At 41.9% G+C, this 24,042-nt stretch overlaps 1 protein-coding gene across 5 annotated transcripts in view; it reads left to right on the plus strand.

Annotated features, from left to right (window-relative positions):
• Positions 1 to 223: 223 nt before the first annotated feature.
• The window catches only part of LOC134349297 (CCR4-NOT transcription complex subunit 6-like), a 97,202-nt gene continuing 73,383 nt past the window's right edge, over positions 224 to 24,042 (plus strand). Inside the window, exon 1 of one of the 5 annotated variants that reach the window (XM_063053388.1) lies at positions 224 to 242. The gene's annotated coding sequence lies outside the window, so the exon portion shown is untranslated. Of the gene's footprint in view, positions 243 to 18,195; positions 18,426 to 18,738; positions 18,981 to 24,042 lie in introns of those variants that run through there. The other 4 variants (XM_063053382.1, XM_063053386.1, XM_063053384.1 and 1 more) reach the window with 4 other exon arrangements.

Genomic DNA, 24,042 nt, shown 5'->3' on the forward strand with positions numbered 1-24,042 from the left:
ACCGAGGGTGGGGGGGGGGTGGGATGTGGGGTTGCGGGGGGCAGGAGTGGTGGTGCCACCTCCCTGAAATGAGTTTTTGCAGGGTGCGATGTCTGCTGTTGGGAGGCAAAGCTCAAGGTTGTATAATGTATACACACTGTGATAATGAATGTACTTTGAACGTTTAACAGGCTTAGACTGCAGTCTGTTCCTGTGAAGCCTTCCTGCCTGGATGAAAGAGGCCATGAATGCAGTTAAAAAAGGTAGCCCTCCAGTTTGCAGGCACTATGGGGTGAGGGCGACTGGTTGAGCCATCACACATGAGAGAAGCTCCTGCATCTCCGAACTTGACGTCAGCCAACCATAGGCCCATGACTGCTGCTCTGTAAGCCTGGACCTCTTGGTTGGAGCTTGGCCTGCTGCTGTGCCGGCATAGTCAACTCCAATGGGTACGGCATCGTTGGCAGGCAGCAAGAGGCAATCAGCCACAGCCTTATTTTTCCCTTTGATGTGCTGTATGCCAGTTGTGAGTCCCGAAACGTAGGCCAGGTGGCATTACTGCCGTGCAGACCAAGGGTCTGATGCTTTTGCCATCACGAACACAAGGGGTTTATGGTCAACGAACGCTGTGAAATGCTGGCCTTCCAGTAGAAAACAATATGGTGGTCAGCCAGATAGGGACAGAGAAAGTTTGCAGTCAAATGTGCTGTACTTCTTCTCAGGGGGGACGAGGGTGGGTGGGGGGGTGGTGGTGCGGAGCTGCTGACTGAGAAAGGTAAGCAGCTGCTACACACCTCCAACCAACTGCTTGTGCACAGCACCCATGGCGTAGACTGAGGCATCAATAGTAATGGCTGGAGGTGTGTTGCGAAGTAGCTGAGCCAGTAGGGTTACGTTTGAGAGAGCTCGTCTGGTGCCGAATGCTTTGGTCATGTCCGCTGACCAGTCAAGCATGCAGTTAGGGGCACTGCCTTTAAGGGCACTATAGGAGTGGAGTGTAAGTTCAGCAGCTCTTGGAACAAAACGATGATAGAAATTCTATGAATTCACCATACCCAAAAACTCTGGCAGTGGTTTGGTAGTGCGGGGCAGTGGAAAGTCCATAATAATGGCAACTTTTGACAGCAGGGGTGTTGCACCTTCTGTGGAGATGCAATGGTCAAGAAAGTCCGTAGGAGACACCCTGAACTGGCATTTAAAGGGGTTAATAATCAGCCCATGGTGGCTTAAGTGCTTGAAGAGTGTGCAGAGATGTGATATGTGTTCGGTTTTGGGTGTGCTGATGACAAGTATGTCATCCAGGTAAACAAAAAGAAAATCTTTTATCACAGTGTTCATTAGTTGCTGGAAAGTCTGTGATCCATTTCTCAGCCCAAATGGCATGCACAGAAATTCTAGTAGGACAAATGGGGTTGTAATAGCAATTTTGGGAATGTCCTCAGTGCACACAGGCACCTGATGGTAGCCCCTGACTAAGTATTCTTTAGAAAATATTATCTTCCCACCTAAATGTGCTGAAAAGTCTTGAATATGTGGGGCTACATAACCATAGGGGATGGTGGCCAACTATCGGGCAGCTCTGCACCTAGTAGTCGTTCAGCCACCACTGAAGTTGCGTATTCTCGCATTTGTGACCCAGACATCTACGTTGTTCTCTATTATTCCCTGTCTACAATTGCTTGTTGATCAATGCATAGAAGGAGGTGAGTCGGTTTTACTGTTAGTTAAAGTTTTGCCAAACTGGACAGTTCAAATGAGAGATTTTAACTCTACGTAAGGCCGCACGGCCTTTTGTAATACCACGTGACCCATGTGCAAAAATAGCCAAATTCCAGGAAGGACTTAATGCTTGAGTTACTGCTGTAATCCTCATGTCTATCTGTATACGTAAAAGCCAATAAGTGTTAAAACTTTGGATAAATTGTAAAAGCTGCCTTATTTTACTTACTTGGCGTACAAATTTCTTGAATATCTTACATTTTACATAATTAACATACTGATTATTTACTTCTTTGCAGATTTACCAAACAAATTACTTAAAATCAATATAAAATATTGAATTTTAAAATATGACAATTTAATCAAATATTTAATTTTAACTCAAACAACAGGAATTCTGCAGATGCTGGAAATTCAAGCAACACACATAAAAGTTGCTGGTGAACGCAGCAGGCCAGGCAGCATCTCTAGGAAGAGGTGCAGTCGACGTTTCAGGCCGAGACCCTTCGTCACAAAACGTCGACTGCACCTCTTCCTAGAGATGCTGCCTGGCCTGCTGCGTTCACCAGCAACTTTTATGTGTGTTGCTTTAATTTTAACTATTTATTTTGTATTTTTTGCAGACCCAATTTAAGTTGAAAAGTTGAAGAAAAGGAAGTACGATGAAAACTACATATTATACGGTTTCACATGCATTAATGGCAGGATGGGACATAAAAGCCAGTGTTTTCTGTTCAGAGAAATTTTTGTGAATGGAAGTATGAAGTCAGCAAAACTGAAAGAGCACCTCATGTCTATCCATCCTGGAAGTGCATCTAAAGATGTGGGTTTTTATTGTGCAAAGTAAGCTCAATTCAAAAAATTTGGGACACTTCCAAATCATGGATTTGCCATTTCACAAAAACCTTTTATTTGAAGCATCGTATAAAGTTGCTTACCAGATAGCCAAACAAGAGAAGCCCCATGCTATCAGGGAGATTTTAGTAAAGCCATGTGCACTGGAAATGGTTGAGCTAGTTTGTGGAGTGGAAAAGAGGGAAAAACTGGAAGTGATTCCCTTATCAAATAATGTGATACCTTCTAGAATAGTTGATATTTCTTTTAACATTTTGAAGCAGGTCAATGAGGAATTAACAGCCTCACAATTCCCATTCAGTATGATCTCTCAATGTAGTTAGCTCCTTGTTTTTGTCTGTTATGCACATGCTGATGCCACCTAAGAATTCTTATTTTGTAACACACATCAAAGTTGCTGGTGAACGCAGCAGGCCCGGCAGCATCTCTAGGAGGAGGTACAGTCGACGTTTTGGGCCAAGACCCTTCATCTGGCCCGAAACGTCAACTGTACCTCCTCCTAGAGATGCTGCCTGGCCTGCTGCGTTCACCAGCAACTTTGATGTGTGTTGTTGAATTTCCAGCTTCTGCAGAATTCCTTGTGTTTGTGTTTCTTATTTTGTGAGATCCTTTTGGAAACTACGAAGGCTGCTAAGGTTTTGGAAATGGTAAGAAGTTTTTCCAAACAAACCTTTGACTGGTAAGAAAAACTTCATAGTCTTTGCACAGACGGAGCTCCTGTGATGTTTGGTAATACATCTGGTGTTGCTACTTTAGTGATAAAGGAAGCTCCTCACGTCATCGTTACTCATTGTTTTTTTACACAGCTATGCACTGTCAACAAAGAGTCATCCAACGACTCTGGAAGAAGTTCTGTCAACAACCATAAAAGTCATCAATTTATTAGTAGCAGGTCTCTGAGTAATCACATTTCTAAAAGACTGTCAAGAAATGGGTGCAGAATATGAGGTGCTTCTCTACCACACAGAAGTTTTCTGGCTTTCAAGAGGAAGGTCTTGAAGTACTTATTCAAACTAAGGCCAGAAGTATCACTTTTTCTTTTTTCATTGGCTCAAGCAAAGTAAGCGTTGGTGTTACTGAAGGTTGGGAGAGAAAATGAAAAAGGAGCACCTTCGGGTAAGGCCGCTCTTTTTCTGCTGCACAAGCGTGGAAAGTGTTGCTGTCGGAGGCCTACTGAAGGCAGGAGTGAGAATATAAAGAGAGCAGATTTGGGTAAATCCAGTCCTTTCTCGGCATCTCAGGTGCGGTAAGTGTCGGTGTTATTGCCCTTCTGAAGATTTGGGGAGAGAGAGTGAGCTTTGTGCAGCAGGCCAGTCTTTTTCAGCTGCACAAGCGTGGTAAGTGTCAGCATCAAAGGCCTAAACTCAGCAGCAAATAAAAGGAAGGTAGGGTCAAGCGGAGAGGCCATTGTCCGAGTGTGCCGGTGATAGAGTAGGAAGGCTTTAAATTAACAGGCTCCCGTGTGAACAGGCGGAGACACAGATAAGAAGAGGTAAGCTTTTTTTTAAATAGAGTAATCAGGATGGAATGCCCTCCTGTCAAATGTGGGAGTTCTGGATTCCTGATGACTACATCCGTGGGAAGTGCACCCAACTTCAGCTCCTGACTGACCGGGTTATGGAATTGGAGCTGGAGTTGGATGTGCTCAGCATCATCCAGGAGGCTGAAGATATTATGGATGAGACATTTGAAGAGGTGGTCACACCCAGAGTACAGGCTTCAGACAGTAGATGGGTGACACCAGGAGAGGTAAGGGGATTAAGCAGAGCCATCCCCCTCAGCAATAAGTATATCTCTTTGGATACCGCTGGGAAGATGCTGGTGGCACTGTGGTTGGCTCTGAGGCTCAACAGGGAAGGGTAAAATCAGACAGTGCGGTCGTGATGGGGGACTCAATAGTCAGGGGGAAAGACAAGAGCTTCTGTGGCTGCGAAAGAGACAGAAGGATGGTCCGTTGCTTCCTGGCTAGGGTCCAGAGTGTACTAAAGTGGCTGCAAGATGTTCGCAAGGGGGAGAGTGAACAACCAAAGGTTGTGGTCAACGTTCCCTCTAATTTTTAGTAGTCAGTGTACGCAAAAATCTTATGTTGTACAAATTTTTTTCCTGTGACAAAAGTATGTGCACACTGAATACACACATGGCACAGTTTATGTAGGTTTACAGAATATTTGACATAAAACTGCACAGAGTAACAACAATATAACGTACATATTTAAATCACTCAGTTATTTTTTCTCTCTCCTGTCTTTGGCATTTACCCATTCTTTGTAAACTCTATCTAGACTAATAGAACTTGCATTCAATTGATAGCTTTTGATTCTCATTAACATATCCAAATGACATTCACCTAAACGGTTTTTCAGCTTGTTTTTGAGTTGATTCATTAGGCTAAACCCTCGCTCTCAGTCCGCACTAGACGCAAGAAAGGTTCCCCCAATGTCCATCAGCTGTGCATGGTCGCAAAACTGTTCATTTTGAAGTACAAATGCCACCATTTGAGCAAAGTTTGATATCAGTTTGGATTAATTTTTTCTTGCACGGAAAATTTGAAATCATTAAACTGTCTAACTATTACAGTATTTTCAGCTAGAAAATCATGATATTTTAAACATAAGGCATTAACTTGTTCATCGCCAAATGTGAAGTCACAATCTGCAATTGCGGAGAAATCAAAAGCTGACCATTCTCGTACCTCATCTTCAGGAAACCTTTCTTCTAAATGAACAGAAAGACTATTTATAAAAGTCAACAGCACACTTGTATCTAGTGTGACGTTTTCTTCACATTGTTGGTTTAGCAAAACTTTGTCACTCCACGAAACATTGTGTCCCAGATACTGCTTTCTTATCTTGTTAATTTTGCCTCGCGCAAAATGAAGTGAATCAATTGGTGCCAAGCCACTCTTTTGCAGAATCTTGCACAGTGCAGCCAGTTCATCAAAGACATCACTTAAAACCTTCAAAGCTACTTTGTATGTGATGTTTATCAATTTCTTGTGACCGGATTTATCCACAGGGTTATTTGACTGATCTTTTAGATTAGATTAGATTAGATTATGAGGACACACAGTCCTCTTTTATTGTCATTTAGTAATGCATGCATTAAGAAATGATACAATGTTTTTCCAGAACGATATCACAGAAACACATGACAAACCGACTTAAAAACTAACAAAAACCACGTAATTATAACATACAGTTACGACAGTGCAAAGCAATACCATAATTTGATAAGAACAGACCATGGCATGGTAAAAGTCTCAAAGTCTCTGGAAAATCCCATCATCTCACGCAGACGGTAAACCTCCAGCACCTCCAGTTTCAATGAAAACTTAGCAAGCTATCTACAGGATTTGAAACCGATCTTTGTAAACTTTACGATATGAACACTGTCCGCCAAAGATGGCTGCCATCGTGATGCAGCTGTACAAACCAGAACAGGAAAGGTGAGGTGACGTAATTTAGTGACGTGCATTGTGGTATTTGAAAAACCGACTAACTGGTTAACAGAAACATTTAGCTAAAAGATTATTTTCAATAAGTATAATTATTAATTACTACATTATTTTAGGTAACTAACCTTTTGTGCACACAATTTCCTTTGTGCGCTAGTTGAAAAACGTGTGTGCGCGCATATGCGCACAGCTTAGAGGGAGCATAGGTTGTGGTGCATTTTGACACCAATGACATGGAAAAGGAGAAGTCCTACACAGTGAGTATATCGAGTTAGGCAAGAACCTAAAGGACCTCCAAAGTAGTCATCTGAGGATTACTCCTGGTGCCACGGGCTAATGCAGGTAGGAATGAGCTGAGGTGATGGTGCAGGGGGCAGGGTTTCAAGTTCTTGAATCATTGGATCCTTTTCTGGGGGAAGGGGTGACCTGTACAAGAGAGACGGGTTGCATCTGAACTGGAGGGGAACCAATATCCTGGCCCGGAGGTTTGCTATTGCTACATAATAGGGTTGTAACTAGTTTTGCGGTGGGCTTGGGACAGGAGCAACAGGTCAGAAAGTGAAGGATCAGACACGAAGATAGATGTCAGGGAAAATACTGAAAGGCAAAATTGAAATAACAGATATGTTGTGTTGGATAGTGTTAAGTATCAGTAGTTTAATGCTAGGAGTACTATGGGTAAAGGTGATGAACTTAGAGCAGGGAACAGTACATGGAACCATGATGTTGTGGCCATTACTGAAACTAGGCTGGGAGAGGGTAGGAATGGGTGATTAATGTACCAGGATTTCAAAGTTTTGGAAAAGATAGGAAAAGAGGTAAAAGAGGGGAGAGGAGAAGTTGCACAATTAATCAAGGACATTTCACAGCTGCACTCGGGGGAGACATAATGGAGGGTTCAGACACTGAGTCTATTTAGTATAACTCAAGAATAGGAAAGATGCACTGATGGGATTGTACTACAAATCCACCCCCCCCCCCAATAGCCACTGGGACTTTAAGGAATGGATATGTAAACAGATTAAGGAGATGTGTAAAAATAGTAGGGTTGTTGTCATGAGGGATTTCAAATTCCCTAATATAAACTGGGACCTTCTTAGTGATGGGGCAGAATTTGTTAAGGGTATCCGGGAGGGTATCATATCAATATGTGGATGGTTCACCGAGAGGAGGGGCTGTACTGGACCTGGTGATGGGTAATGGACTTGGCCAGATGACTGACTTTTCAGTGGTTGTGCAGTTAGGGAACAGTGACCACAACTCCTTAACTTTCGGGATAGTTATAGGTAAGGATAGTATGTCTTGTGGGAGAGTCTTGAATTGGAATAGGTCAAAATAGGACATTAGGTAGGAGCTAAGAAGAGTTAATTGGGAACTCAAGCAACACACATCAAAGTTGCTGGTGAATGCAGCAGGCCAGGCAGCATCTCTAGGAAGAGGTACAGTCGACGTTTCGGGCTGAGACCCTTCGTCAGAACTAACTGAAGGAAGAGCTACTAAGAGATTTGAAAGTGGGAGGGGAGGGGGAGATCCAAAATGATAGGAGAAGATAGGAGGGGGCGGGATGGAGCTAAGAGCTCAAACGCATCTCCCCCATTTCACGCTCATCTGCTCTCACCCCATCCTCCCACCACCCCACCAGCCTCCGTGTCCAACATATAATTCTCCGTAACTTCCGCCACATCCAACGGGATCCCACCACTAAGCACATTTTTCCCTCCCCCCCCCCCCGGCTTTCCGCAGGGATCACTCCCTACGCAACTCCCTTGTCCATTCGTCCCCCCCCCATCCCTCCCCACTGATCTCCCTCCCAGCACTTATCCTTGTAATCGGAACAAGTGCTACACATTCCCTTACACTTCCTCCCTTACCAGCATTCAGGGCCCCACTTCCAGGTGAGGCGACACTTCACCTGTGAGTCGGCTGCGGTGATATACTGCGTCCAGTGCTCCCGATGTGGCCTTTTATATATTGGCGAGACCCGACGCAGACTGGGAGACCGCTTTGCTGAACACCTACGCTCTGTCCGCCAGAGAAAGCAGGATCTCCCAGTGGCCACACATTTTGATTCCACATCCCATTCCCATTCTGATATGTCTATCCACGGCCTCCTCTACTGTAAAGATGAAGCCACACTCAGGTTGGAGGAACAACACCTTATATTCCGTCTGGTTAGCCTCCAACCTGATGGCATGAACATTGACTTCTCTAACTTCCGCTAATGCCCCACCTCCCCCTTGTACCCCATCTGTTATTTATTTATATACACACATTCTTTCTCTCTCTCTCCTTTTTCTCCCTCTGTCCCTCTGACTATACCACTTGTCCATCCTCTCGGTTTCCCCCCCTCCCTCTTTTCCTTCTCCCTGGGCCTCCTGTCCGATGATCCTCTCAGATCCCTTTTGCCAATCACCAGTCCAGCTCTTGGCTCCATCCCTCCCCCTCCTGTCTTCTCCTATCATTTTGGATCTCCCCCTCCCCCTCCCACTTTCAAATCTCTTACTAGCTCTTCCTTCAGTTAGTCCTGACGAAGGGTCTCGGCCTGAAACGTCGACTGTACCTCTTCCTAGAGATGCTGCCTGGCCTGCTGCGTTCACCAGCAGCTTTGATGTGTGTTGCTTGAATTTCCAGCATCTGCAGAATTCCTCGTTAATTGGGAACTCCTCTTTTTCTGGCAAGTTCACATCAGACATGTGAAGGGTGTTTAAAGATCAATTACAGAGAGTACAGAAATGGTATGTTGCTGTTAGAAGGAAGGACGGGAATGGAAAGATAAGGAAACTTTGGATGTCCAGAGAGGTGAAAAATTTAGTCAAAAAGAAAAAGTATGTAAAGCTTCAGAAGTTATGATCATGAGGGCCATATTGAAGCCAGAAAGGAACTAAAGAAGGGAACTAGGAAAGCAAGGAAGGGCCATGGAAAGTCCTGGGCAAGTAGGATTAAGGTGAATCCTAGGGCATCCTATGCATACATCAAGTGCAAGAAAATAACTAGAGAGAGGGTAGGACCACTCAAGGATAAAGAGGGGAATATTTGCTTTGATGCAGAGTATGTGAGTAAAGTACTTAATGAGGACCAGTGCTCAGTGTTAAATATGTTAGGCAGTTTAGAGGTCAAGGAGGAGTTGGATCTCCTAATGAAGATTAAGGTGAATAATTCCCCAGGGCCTGATGGGATTTACCCCAGGAGGCAAGAGCAAGTTTGCTGGGGCCTTGACCGGTATCTTTGTGTCCTGAGGACAAGTGAGGTCCCTGAGGTCTGGCGAGTGGCTAACGCTACACCACTTTTTAGAAGGGAAAAAGGGAAAATCCTGGGAACTACAGACTGGTGAGTCTCATGTCAGTTGTAGGGAAATTGCTGGAGAAAATTCTTAGGGATAGGATATATAAGCATTTGGAAACCCATGGGCTAATTAGGGAGAGCTGGCACGTCTTTGTGCCCAGCGGGTCGTGACTTACCAGCTTGATTGAGTTTTTTGACAAGGTGACATGAGAGATTGATAAAGGTAGAGCAGTGGATGTTGTCTACATGGACTCAGTAATGCGTTTGACAAGGTCCCTCATGGGAAACCAGTTTAGAAGATTAGGATGCGTGGGATCCGCAGTGAGTTGGTTGCTTTGATTCAGAAGTGGCTTGTACACAGAAGACAGAAGGTAGTTGTTGAAGGGACATTTGAGCTGAAGGTCTGTAACTAGTGGTTTTCCACAGGGATCTGTGCTGGGACCTCTGTTGTTTGTAATGAATATAAATGACCTGCATGAAAATGTAGATAGGTGGGTTAGTAAGTTTGTGGATGATAGCAAGATTGGTGGAGTTGTGGATGGTGCAGATGACTGGCAAAGAATGCAGCAGGATATTGATCAGTTGCAGATATGGGCTGAGAAATGGAGCTTAACCCAGATATATGTGAGTTATTGCAACTTGGTGGGACAAATGCAAGGAAACAGTGTTGCTGAGCAGAGAGATCTTGGGGTCCAAGTTCTTAGCTCCTTGAAAGAGGGGTAGATGGGGTAGCTAAAAAGATTTATGGAATGCTTCCTTTTATTGGTCAAGGCATTAAGTTCAAAAGTCAAAGAGTTTACATTGCAACTTTATAAAACCCTGGTTAGGCCACATTTCGAGTCTTGCCTATAGATCTGGTTTCTCCACTATCGGAAAAATGTTGAGGCTTTGAGAGGGTGCACAAGAGGTTCACCAGGATGCTGCCTGGTTTAGAGGGCATGTGCTGTCATGAGAGGCTGGACAAACTTGGGTTGTTTTCTCTGGAGAGGCAGAGACTGAGGGAAGAGCTGATAGAAGTTTATAAGATTATGAGAGGCATATATAGAGTAGACATGGAGACTCTTTTTCCTATTGTAGAAATGTCTAATACCAGAGGGCACGCCTTGAAGGTGAGTGGGGGCAGGTTTAAGGGGGATGTAAGGGATAAATGTTTTACTCGTAGTGTGGATTCCTGGAATGTGCTGCCTGGTATGGAGGTAGAGGCAAATACATCAAAAGGCTTTTAATATCCAGCACATTTAGATAGGCACATGAATATGAGGAAACGGAGGAATATGTAGGTAGGAGGGATTCGTTTTTGGTGGGGATTTGATTTGCATTTTGGCTGGTTTGGCACAACACGATGGGCCGAACGGCCTGTTTCTGTACTGTACTGTTTTATGCTCTAAAAAGAAAACCCACTCGTGAAGCAGTTTGAAAATAAAGGATTGCATCAATGGGTTGGCTTACCTGGCAGATATGTTTAACCGTATGAATAAAATAATCTTTCAATTCAAGGTGTTGAAGTCGCCATTATGGATGCTACTGAAAAATTCCAAGCTGTTTTGGCTAAGCTGCCAATATGGGAGATAGGAGTAGAGGCAGACATCTTTGCAAACTTTCAACTGCTGGAGGAAGTGCTCTACCAAGATGGAGCTGAGATGGAAAATTCTGTCAATTTCTTTGAAAAAAGACATCTGTAAGCACCTGGAAACACTTAAGAACTCTTTCAAAAGTTATTTCCATCTTGATGGCATTAAAGTTGAACCAGGGATCCACAATCCTTTACTTTCTGATATAAACTGTATCAAAGATGTTGATCTAGCCAAAAATGAACTCATTGATCTTTGGACAAAAAACTTAACTACAAGGGAGTTTAACTCACAAAGCCTTGAAGAATTCTGGTGTTCCTTGAGGGAAGCATATTCTTGCTTTGTCAAGTGAGCTATGGAAGCTTTAATTCCATTTGCAACAACATATCTTTGTGAATCAGGATTTTCAACATTTGTAACCATTAAAATGAAAAAACCAGAATTGGTTGGATGTCAAAACCACCCCCCAGTTCAACGTTCTTATTCAAGCTAAGCAACAGCAGCTTTCACACTGATGTCTTTAGAAAATAAAATTTAATTTAAACTTAGCTATATTTTAAATTAAGTTTTGTTATTTAATGCATTGATAAAGAAGCACATAAATTACTATATCACAGATTTGTTTTTTTTAGTATTTTGATAACTGGATTTCAATATAAATGGTTTATTTTGTAATCCTATGTATTTTATTTTTAATATATTTAAATACATTATTCTGAGAAGGGGTCCATAGGCTTCACTGGACTGCCGAAGGGGTCCATGGCATAAAAAAGGTTAAGAACTCCTGCACTAGACAGAGTTGTCATGGGGAACTTACTGGGGGTACAGGGAAGCAACCCAAAGTCCCTTGTGTCCACTAGCCAGCAGTTCTTAAGATCTACTAACAGTCCTTTGACGCACAGGAAAATCTGCAGCGAGCAGTGGTGTAGCAACTTTAGCCAAGGCAAAGTCCCATGTGCAGTGTCATCTACTGAAGCAGAGTGTCACGTGTTGTGCCCCATAAGTCTGGATCCTGTTGCCATTGGCAACCTCCAGCGAGGGTCCGTCACTCTCTGACTTACAATCAAAGGGCGATGCTGGCAGAACACTGAGTTGAGTGCCTGTGTCACACAGGAAGTGTCGCCCCGAAAGGGTGTCTGTAATGAACAATAGGCAACCCTGGCAGCCGGAACCCACTGTGTTCACAGAGCTCTGATGTCCTGATGTGTGGCATTGTCAAAGCTGTATGGTGGTTGGCACTTTTTGGCAGTGGTGCAGTGCTGCCAGAGCTCACCGGAGCACCGCTCCGGCTCCTCTGTAAAAAAAAGTCATAATAAACAAGCAGGGAATTTAACAACGGCCGCATATTACATAGAGGGAATTCTACGGAAGCGGGGTTGGGGAGATGGGGTGGTGGCTGGTGGGGAAAATACCACTAATAACATTAGGATATTTGATCGTTTTTGGTGAAATCCTGGAGCTGTGGCTGTTTTGTGAAATTCTCCTCGCTCGACTCATTGTCCCAGCATACCCTGCTGTAGCCTCCCGCCATCTCACAGACCCTCAGTCTCTCTCCAGCACTCGTTGTTTGAGCATTGTTTGCCGAGAAAATAAAAATCTTAGATCTTTTGAAAAGTGGCATGTCACTTGCCGAAGTGGGCCGTAAGAACGAATTGATCTTTTGCACAATAAAGCAGAAAGAAGATGAAATTCATGGAAGTGTTAGTGCTACCCCCTACAATGGCAAAAATAGTCTCTCTGGTTCGTGATAAGGTGCTTACAAAGACTGAGAAAGCATTAAGTGTGTGGCTAGAGGACATGTCACAGAAGCATATCCCTGTTGATGGCAAAATTATGCATGAAAAAGCACTTAGCTTCTATGAGCACTACTGTGAGGGGGTTGAGGAGAGTGAGAGGAAGGAGCTTAAGGCTAGTAAGGGATGGCTAGCTAGCTATGTAAAGTGCTGCAGCCTCAAGAGCGTAAAGATCACGGAGAATCGGCACGGCAGATGTACCAAGTATCCTGTTATGGAGCCGATCGAAGTACATGCTTGAAGTCTCTCAGAAAAAAAATTGTTGATCACAAACTATCAAAAGCTCACACTGCTGCTCTAAGTGTTGAAAATATAGCTAGTGAAGATGCTCTTGGAAAATTATGTGACATCGTGAATGCTTCGCATCTAAAGGCAACTTGTTCAATTTTTCATTCTGCATATTATCTAGCTCAGAATGACAGACCATACTCTGGTCACTTTGGCTTATTGGAACTTCAAAAAAAATGGTATTGACATTGGAATTGGACTGCATGCCTGTACTGGTGCTACAGAGATAATTCATCACATAGCCATCACATAAGAGGTTTAAGCTTTCTTCTATCCCTGTAATAAATGCCTTCAGAGATTATGTGGAGGATTGTGGATGCCGCATCCCCCAAGATCTACGCCCATTACTGAGCTGTTCACAAGTTATTCCTATTAGTACTGCTGAGTGTGAGACAGCATTCAGTCATATGAACTTGATAATAACACAACACGCTCAAAATTCTCATAAATCATGTATCAACACTTACGCTTGTTAAACTACACGGACCTCCTCTAGTTCAGTGGAATCCTGAGCTATATGTCACATTATGGCTGCGGTATCACAGATCAGCAGATGACACCAGGACAAGAGTTGCTTCAGACCCCCGAACACATATTACACCTGACTCTTTGTGGAAATTATTGTGAAACTTCTCATTGGTGGCATTTAGTAAGTACGTAATTACTTTTAAATTGGTAAAATACATGACTACCACCTTTTTCTTTACTTGCATGATAATTATATTTTATGATAATTAGTGAATGCAACCGTGCAATACTTTGTCATATTATTAAATTAAGTATTATACGTTTTATTGTACCAGTTATACACTGAAATGTAGTGATAGGCTATAATCTTGTAATGTCTTAACTATCACTATATTTATGTGGAGCTCTGGAATTCATATATTTCTTTCATCTTGGTTTAGTGCTGGACATTATAAGAAGCCGTATTCATATATATATGTCACACCCAATTTGTGTACCTGCTCATTACATGCATGGGGCAAAGAAGTTGCTCAGTACATCCAATGAGCAGGTACACAAGTTGGGTGTGACATTTTATATATATATATCTCTAGAGAGAGAGAGAGAGAGAGAGAATGAATGAGAATGGATGGATTCAGGAAATGGCAAGCATTTTGTCAGCTCCTGCACCTAAAAAATTAGCACTGAACCCTTGCTTCTTGCCATTCATGTCGAAGCATACGTGGGAAAAACATAGACCTGGCGGTGTCTGGTTCGGAGCCTTGGGCATGAGTTATCTGAAGGTTCCACTGACAGGGCTTGTTGAGACAGGGAAAACAGGAGGAACAATGCACTTCTGCCTGGCTGAATGTAGACTATTGGCTAATTTAGCAAGCTCCCTATAGTCCTCACATGTGTATTAATGAGAGCTATGCAAACTTGATCAGGCACTTGTTGCCTAACGAATTCTTTAAAAATAAAACAAGGATGGTGATTTCCCAAGAGAGATAGCATATGATCCATTACTTCTGAAGGCCTAGCGTCACCCAGGCTGGGCAAGGAAAGCAACTGTTTGGTGTGCTCAGACTCAGTGCAAAAGTCTGTAATTGGTGAGTTTTCAGAGTGGCATATTTAGTACGTGTAGGTGGGTCTTCTAGTAGACGCAACACTCTGGATGTAGTGGAAGTACTTGGCGATGCTACAATGTAATAAAATTTGGTATTGTCTGCTGTGATTTCTGAGCGCAAACTGGGCTTCTGTTTGTGCAAACCACACTGTGGCGCAAAGATGAGAAATCTGCAGATGCTGGAAATCCAAGCATCACAAACAAAATGCTGGACGTTTAAAACACGAAAACCAAAACGTCAACTGTTTACTCTTTTCTGTAGATGCTGCCTAGCCTGAGGAGTTCCCCCAGCATTTTGTGTGTGTTCCATGCTGTAGTGTGCTGCTCCCAAAACTCCGGCAGCTTCGAAGCAACTGCATTGGTCGACATGTTGTTAATTAACTCTGGAAAGGTCTGAGAGCAAGGGGTCACCAGTGTAGGATTTTGTGAATAAAACAAGCGGGAGTCATTCGATGTGCTTAAAAGCCGCAGCCCTTAACTTCCATTATGAACAATCCAAAAGCAGTTGCTTTACACTTAACATTATTACGTCAGACACCATATCTTACAGTGAACACAACTCAATGATGGTGTTTGTGAATTATGTAGAACAGTTTCTATTATGAACAATATGTGTCATCTGTCATCCGTTACGTTACCCTACACTACCATTGGGACAATTGGATGAGGAACAATCATATAAAGCAAGGAACAGAAACCCTGAGGGGGGTAAAAGTGATGTGGAAATATTATTACAGAAAGGGCTGTGGTTAACAAAAGCCTTATTTAGAAATCATCAGTTCATACAGCAGGAAAAGAGGCCTTTTGGTCTATATCAAGCACCCAATTTTAGTTTAATCCTACCCTAACCCATTTTATTTTCCTCACATACCCAACAACACCCTTGAAAAGTTCCAACCTATTGAAACACAAGGGACGATTTATAATGACCAATATATCTACAAATCCACAGATCTTTGGGAAGTGCAAGGAAACCCACTTGATCACAGGAAGAACACATATGCTTAAGCAAAAAACATCATGTGGACAAAGCTTCGTAATTCTAAAACCATGCTGGAGACAGAAGTAATTTCAGTGAAAGGATGGGAAAAAGGAATAAATTAAGAGGATATTGGAGAGGAAAAGACAGACAGCAACAGTTACTGTACTGTGGAAGTGCTCCACCAACCCAGGAAAATAATTTTCACTGGTCAGAAAAATAGCAAATATGGTAATGACATAGATTAAAACACAAGCCTGGGAAATTGCAGTCTGCTTAATCTAAACCAGCGAGGTGGATGGGAAGTGGCACCATGTGAATTAAAACAATCAATAGTCTAAAAGGCAAAAACTCCCATGGCGGCAGTGGAAATATCAATTAGGGTTGCTTTGTAAGAGTCAAGACTTACAGAAATCAAAGATACTATTTATAGGTGGTGAGAGCTGGAAGGCATAGTGGGAATGAAAAGGGATGTTCAGCTATTTCACCTAACACACTTATGTGGAGCGAGGTCTTCAGCAACAAATAGAGTTCAGCAAAAATGCTGGAGATCTAACCACTGGGAATGCTCGGCAGGTCAGGCGGGCATCTGGGGAGAGAAACAGGCAACGTTTCAGGCTGGTGAGCTGCTTAAGAGTTCCAGCATTTTCTGACTTTATTTTGACCCGGAGTTTTGGTGCCGCAGACATGGGAAGAGTATACAGAGGGAAGTACCGCTAAGTCTGCTGTTACAGCAAGTGGGTCACAGTGAGAGTATAGTGTCACGAATAATGGGTATGATTAGTTTTGGACTGGAATTACAGAAGCCAAATTAATTGTATTTTGATCTTCCTTGCTTGTAAACTCACAGTTGTTTGTTGGTAAAACATTCATAATTTAATAGCAACCAATGCTGCTCCCTGTATTTTACTTACCTTCAGCACCATTAACCAGATTAACCATTATAAATCTGTTTACAAATTTCACAGTCTGTCACCTATTACACTGTACAGCAAATTTTTTCCAAAGTGTTGCTTCCTCAGAATTTTTTTGTGGTTTTGATCGGTCACTTGAAGCTGAACACAAATATAATCTCAGACTACATGTATCACGTAGGAATTTGGAGAAACAATAAATTAACTTTTATTGAATATAATACATTTAATTGCATAATGATGCTGACGCTTTGCAATAGTTCATCTAAGATAAAGTGTTTTGTTGATGATTTTCATTTGTACTCAGAGTGTCTGAAGCTTCTCACTTAGGTGTCCAACAATAATCAGCCAGCATTGATGGATTCCAAGCAACACACACAAAATGCTGGAGAAACTCAGCATATATGGAAAAGAGTATAGTTGACGTTTTGGGCCCAGGCCCTTCATCAGGACTTGGATTTCCAGCATCTGCAGATTTTCTCTAGTTTGTCTTGCTCGATTCCAGTTGCCCTGATACCATTTATCCATGACTGTAATGTCCAGGTGAAAACTTTCATCATGCTTGTCTCTGACAGCACCAAGATTTGCAAGGGAAAAGGTCTAAATGGGAATGCAGAAAATGAAAAGTGACTTGTTGCATTTCATGGCTTTGAATGCTGGAAGCATGTTGTCAACCAGCTGCATGTAGTTTGGTGCTCTGTAGTTGCCAAGTAAAATGTCAATAACATCCTCGAATACCCTCCATGCAAATTTCTCTGGTCCCACTAATAGTTCGCCGAATTGTCTGTGATTGATGACCTGTCTGATTTGTGGACCAACAAAAATGCCTTCCTTAATCTTGGCCTCGGTTATTCTGCGAAACTTCTGTCTCAAGTATTGAAATCTTTCACAGAATTTTTTGTACCTGGTGACAGCAGATTCCATTGTTGCAATCTTGAACCCAGCAATTCTGCTTTTGGCTTTGACAAACCCAAGTCTCTGACTAGATCATTTAACTCGGATTGAGTTAACAAATGAGGCTCACTTGATATAACAGGTTTAAAATCTGCACCTGTATTAGTGTCGTTTTCTATTCCTGGCTCGTGCATCATGGCATCTTCATCTGTCTCCTCTAGACTCCACGTCTCTGGTGGCTTCGGTACTGGAAGATTATTATCATGCGGCACAGGTCTCATGGCTGAAGGGAGATTGGGGTAGTCAATGGATTTCTTGTTTTTAGCAGAGAAACCAGACACACTCGTCAGACAGAAGTAACAGTCTGTCACATGATCCTTCTGTTCTCGCCATATCATCGGGACAGCGAACGGCATTGACTTCCGAGTCCCTCTGAGCCAAGCTCGAAGAACGACAGCGCAGGTTGCGCAACAAACGCGAGGAGCCCAGGCTTTGTCTTGGTCGCCAATTTTACACCCAAAGTAGAGCTGATAGGCTTTCTTGATGAGCGGGGTCATGCTCCGCCTTTGAGATTTAAGTGTATACTCGCCACAAATATAACAGAAGGCATCGCGGCCGTTGCAGCATTGGCGAGACATTTTGCTCCGGCAGGCACCCGGTCGTGGTGCCATTCAAAACTTGCACAAGCTGCGCGGCGGTGCGGACACTCTCTCGGTGCCCTCCGGATGAGCACGGTGCGAGTGAGCGAGCGGGGAACGCGGAGCGTGCGCCCGCGCCATCGGTTACTGGCGCCGTGACCGCGGCACGCGCCGCCAACAACCGCGCGGCGAGCTCTCCCATTGCCGCTCCGTTTGTTTTCCTTCACGCGAGGCCGAATGGTACGGTCCGCGCGGCAGCCAATCAGCGCGCCCCGAGGTGGGGGGAAACTCTCCGGGAAATAATGGAAAGCGGGCGCCATGATGATTGTTTGCTTTTAGAACGGGCTCGCTGCTGGGTTTATAGGCGAAAGCAAGAAAGCTCTAGAACTTTTGTTATGTGTTCGCAGGTACCAAAAAATGTTTCTTCTTTACTTCCAACCTATTGGAATACGGTTTCATTAGTTCCCTGCTTTGCTTAATTAAAAGGTATTTATTGTAGTATGTAAACATATGAGCTCTGAATCGTGCGAGATTTTATATTTAAATTCAGAACTTCCAACTCAAGTTTTTTTTTAAAAATAACTTAGTTTTTTTTCAAGATCGTCAACCTCATTCGTTTTATTAGAGTATTATATTTCTCTAGAAGTCTGTAGAGTCTTGGTTCAATGGAAAAACTAAGTCGCTTCTTTTATGTAGTAAACGTGAGGCCTACACGTTGTTGGTACTGGGGAGCTTTTATTTGAACGACAGAGTGACCTAGCTTTGTGGCGGAAGTGTGTGTATTGGATTGATTGACAGGCGTATATGCCACTCCAAGGCAGGTCGCTCGCCAATGCGGTGAGCGGCGGGTTTTTCAGCACCAATGGCTGTAGTTTAGGGGCAGGACATCCGCAATGAAGGTAGGTTGATTTCGAACGTAGTTTTTGTTGCGTCCCAGTTTAATAATGGTAATACTAGGGATGCGTGATTTGTTGGTAATCAACCAGGCAGCAAATTATTATATTTTTCTGTGTTTGCTATTGCACTTCATACCATCGGTTGGTAAGTGAATGCGGTTGGTGTGTTAGAAAAGAAAGATAAAAGAAATCATTACATTTGGGAGAAAATAATAGTTTTCCCGTTCAATTCTCCAGCCTTTGACTTTGCTACCACGTTTTTATTATACTGTGTATTGATTTAGTATAACAGTTAAGTTTTTAAGATTACGTGTTTGCTTCATAGACGCGGACTTCGAATTAGATAACCAATACAAAGAAGAACTTGTGCTGTGTGTGCATTTTACAGTAGTAATCTTTATTTGTAATTCACAGTATTCTTTGATGGTTATTCTAAGGAAAATCAAACCCCGCAATGTTTATTTACCACGTGCATTTGCTCAATATTCTTTTGAACTGCTCTGGAAACGTGAATTACAGATCGAAATAGCTGTTCAGAATTTAAGACTTGTAATATGCAAGAAATACTTAACCTTGTGAGGTGTAAGCATAAAGTGCCATCCTTCCATGAGTTTGCTTTATAGATTGGACATTTCAGTGATGTTGTTTTCTGTTCCCCATGTGTTCAAACAAAGTTCAAGCTTATAATCAGAAGCATTGGATTTTTCACTAATGAACTTAATGTACTGTCACTACTCACTTTTGCTAATTCTTTGTCCATTTTCATATGTTCCATCCCTCCTACCACTAAATATCTATCTACTTAAAGTTATCATTATTCCATTAATATTCCTGATTGGGTGCTTGAATTCAATGCACTTGTGTGCATATGGATCGACAACAAATTCCTAACTCTTTAAGGCAGTGATTTTTTTTCATTTTGTACTCAATGTCTATAGTTTCACTAAAGAGTAAGCTAAATTGTTTATCAAAATATCAAATGTTAACAGCTTTAATTGGCTCTCTTACTGCCTAATGAAAACAAGGCAGAAAGTTGCAGTGGCTGGAAAGTGTTGTACATGCACTTACTGTTTGATTGGATTTTAGCAATAAAGAGGCTATATTCTTCCATCTCAGTTATAACTTCTACCACTTATCCCTTAGTAAAATTTTATCTGCACAATTTTTGTTGGAATTATGTTATTGGGAAACATTCTTCATAATTAATAGTAAGCTTTCTTATGAGTACGGCTGACAGAGGAAATGTATTTTTAATTTTTATGCTTTCAATGATTGCAAAAATATCTTTTGGAAGGCAGAGCTACAAGTGCTGGAAGTATGAATGAAAAGTAGGAAATTCTGGAAGTACTCAACAGGCCTAGTGTCATCTGTCCAGAGAGAAATGGCTAACATTTCAGACCAATGGACCTTCACTTCTAACGAACCATAAAGGAACCTTTAGGAGGCAGTGATCATAAAATGATAGAATTAACCCTGCAGTTTGAGAAGGAGAAACTAAAATCAGATGTATTAGTGTTACACTGGAGTAAAGGGCATGAGAGAAGAGCTGGTTAAAGTTGAATGGAATGGAACAGGCAGTCTCCAAATTCCAGGAACACTAGTGGGGATGATGGCAGAACGGCAGTAACTGCGCTTCTGGGAGTAATTTGGAAGGTACAGGATAGATTCATTCCAAATATGAATAAGTATTCTCAAGGGAGAATGACATCTATGGCTAATGAGAAGTCAAAGATAGCATTAAAGCAAATGAGAGAACATATAATATAGTAAAAATTATTGAGAAGTTGGAGAGTTGAGAAGCTTTTTTAAAAAAAAAACTAACAGCAATTTTTTTTAAAAAAAAGCTCTGGGAGAAAAGATGAAATATGAAGGTAAGTTAGCCAATAATATGAAAAAGGATGCCAAAAGCTTTTCAGAGGTATATAGAATAAAATAGGGGGGAGAGTGGCTATTGGAAAATTACGTTGGAGTGGTACTAATGTGGGACAAAGAAATGATGAGCAAACTTAATAAGTATTTTCATTTAGTTTTCACTGCGGAAGACATTAGCAGTATTACTTAAGAGAAAGTGCTTGGGAAACTGCAAAGTCTGAAGATAGATAGTCACCTGACCAGATGGAATATACCCCAGGTTTCTGAAAGAGGTGACTGAAGAGATTGTGGAGGCATTAGTAATGATCTTTCACAAATCACTAAATTCTAGAATGTTTCTGGAGGACTGGAAAATTGTAAATGCCTTGCCACTCTTTCAGAAGGGAGGGAGGCAGAATAAAGGAAATTATAGGCCTGTTAGCCTGACTTTGGTGGTTAGGAAGATATTGGGAGTCCATTATTAGAGATGAGGTTTCGGGGTCTTTGGAGGCACATGATAAAATAGGCCAAAGTTAGCCTGGTTTCCTTGAGGGAAAATCTTGCCCGATAAAGCTATTAGAATTTTTTGAGGAAATAACAGGCAGGATAGACAAAGAATCGGTGATGTGTACTTGGAATTCCAGAAGGCATTCGGCAAACTACTGCACATCAGGCTGCTTAACAAGTTAAGAGCTCATGCTACTACAGGAAAGATACTAACGTATAGAAGATTGGCTAACTGACAGGAGGCAAAGAGTGGGAATAAAGGGGGCCTTTTCTGGTTGGCTGCTGGTGAGTAGTGGTCTACCACAGGGTTCGGTGTTTGGACAGCTTCTTTTCATGTTATATGTCAATGATTTGGATGGTAGAATTCATGGCTTTGTGACCAAGTTTGCGTATATATAAAACGAGGTGAAGAGGCAGGTAGTGTTGAGGAAACAGGAAGACAGATTGAGGGAATGGGCAATGAGGTGGCAGATGAAATATAGTGTTGGGAAGTGTATGGTGGTGCACTTTGACAGAAGGAATAAAGGTGTAGACTACTTTATAAACGGGGAGAAAATTCAGAAATCCGAGGTGGTAAGAGAGTTGGGAGTACTTATGCAGGATTCATTAAAAGTTAGCTTGCAAGTTGAGTTGGTGGTAGGGATGCACATACAATCTAACATTTATTTCAAGAGGACTAGTATATCAACACAAGGATGTAATGCCAACACTTTGGTCAGATTGCACTTGGTGTACTGAGCCCCTTGTCTAAGAAAAAAGATGAGCTGATACTGGAAAGGGTCCAGAGGAGGTTCACTAGAGTGATTCCAGGAATGAAAGTGTTAATGTATGAAGAGTGTTTGGCTCTGGGCCTGTACTCACTGGAGTTTTGAAGAAAAGGGGGATCTCATTGAAACCTATCAAATATTGTAAGGCTGAGAAAGAGTGGATGTGGAGAGGATGTTTCCTATAATGGGGGAGTCTTGGACCAGAGGGCACAGTGGAATTTGTTTTGCTAGAGGGCAGCGAATCTGTGGAATTCGTGCTGCAGATGGCTGTGGAGGCCAACTCATTGACTATATTTAAACTGGAAGTTGATAGGTTCTTGGTTAGTTGAGGCATCAAAGGTTACAAGGAGAAGGTAGGATAATGGGGTTGAGAGAGACAGTAATTAGCCATGATGGAATGGCAGAGCAGACTCAATGGGCCAAATGGCCTAATTCTTCAGTATCCTGTGGTCATGGACCTGAAATATTAAGTCTTGTGTAAATGAACGTGAATATTTCCAATTGATATTTGTTTAGGACTTTAAACATAGGACAATTATTAGATGCTTTTCAAATAAAAATAAGCAAAGAGTATGAAGTTGGTCAGAAGAAGCTTGGTCAAAGATTTCTATTTTGATGAGCTTTTTAAATGAATAAGAAAAGGAGAGAGGAATATAACTAGAGATATTTCTTCCAATTTTGTCAGAGTTGCAATTGGGCATGGCTAAGGGTTGAATGGATTGTTGGACTGACCATTTAGAGACAAGACAATGAAAGAATTATAAAATTTGAGTGAAAATCAAGATCTGGTTTATATATTAGTCTGCAAGTACCGGTCTGATGGGTAAATGGGATTTACTGTGAATTAGGATACAAGTAGGAATGTTTGGACAGCCTTTTGTTTACAAGTGGTGAAATGAGAGGCTGGTCAAGTGTTATAGAATAGGTGAGGCTGGTTGTAATGTGGATTTGCATAAGGATTTTGGCAATAAATGAACTGGGACAGGGAATGTTGGTGATGCTATGAAGCAGAAATATGAAGTCTTCGTGATATATGTGGTTTGAAACCTAATTTGGGAGCCTCACTAATATAACATTGAACCAGATTAGTTGTATCCTCAGTTTTAGAGAGTTGGTTAGAGATCAGAATTTATGATAGATGTAGCAGATGAGGTCTTTAATCTTGGTGAAAATTGGAAGAAATTGATATTTATTCAGCACTAGATTTTAGTTAAGCAGTTGAACATGGTAAAGCATGGTGTCATCTTATAAATCCATAGTGATTTTGGATTACGTTGCCGCGGCGAATCACATGAATGGGAAATGGAGGCATGTAATAATTGATGGGGAGTTATCAGAGGTACTGTGGGAAAAGAACACGGTTGTGATTTCCCCCTCCCAGCAATACTTGTATAAATAAGAATGGTGTCAGAGGTTTTAACCAGCAAAATTGACTGCAATGAGGTGTTACAGAAAGTTGGTGTGATCAGCAAGTTACGTTGCTCTTGGATTAAGATGAAGAATTTGTAACTTTTGCCACATTGAGAAAGGATCTGATCAGTGATTTTTAAAAAAAATTTTAGCAAGCGTTTTCCAAAGCAAAATGCTTAGTGCCGAAATATGAAATACAGTGGATTCTGTCTGTCCCAATTAACTGAAGTTCCATGGAAATAGTTAAAAAGGTATAAAGAAAGAGAAACTGCTGTTTAACTGAGTAACATGTATTTAAGTGGAATACAGAACAAATTAGAGCTCTGCCAATAGTCCTACAGTACTTAAAAAAATTTTGTTTTAGTTCCTAATGGTCATTGATGGAGGAATTCATCCAATGTATGTAATGAACAAAATCAGTGGAGAAACCTAGTGCAGATAATGGACTTTTTTCATACAATGCTTTGATAATTGCATCCTCCAAAACTTCATTTTCATTGTAACATTCAAGATGATTGTTGTAGTTCCTAACTTGTAGAAGTAATGTATGGTAGTGAAAGTATTTCATTTTCACTCCTGGTTGTTTCTGGCATCTCCAAGCCTTGAATCCTTCAAAATGCAGTGAGCAAAACAGTTCAGAGTAGTCTTGCTGCTTACTTCTCGCCAACTATC

Source organism: Mobula hypostoma, chromosome 7 (genome assembly GCF_963921235.1).
Source record: "Mobula hypostoma chromosome 7, sMobHyp1.1, whole genome shotgun sequence".
Classification (NCBI taxonomy): Eukaryota; Metazoa; Chordata; class Chondrichthyes; order Myliobatiformes; family Myliobatidae; genus Mobula; species Mobula hypostoma.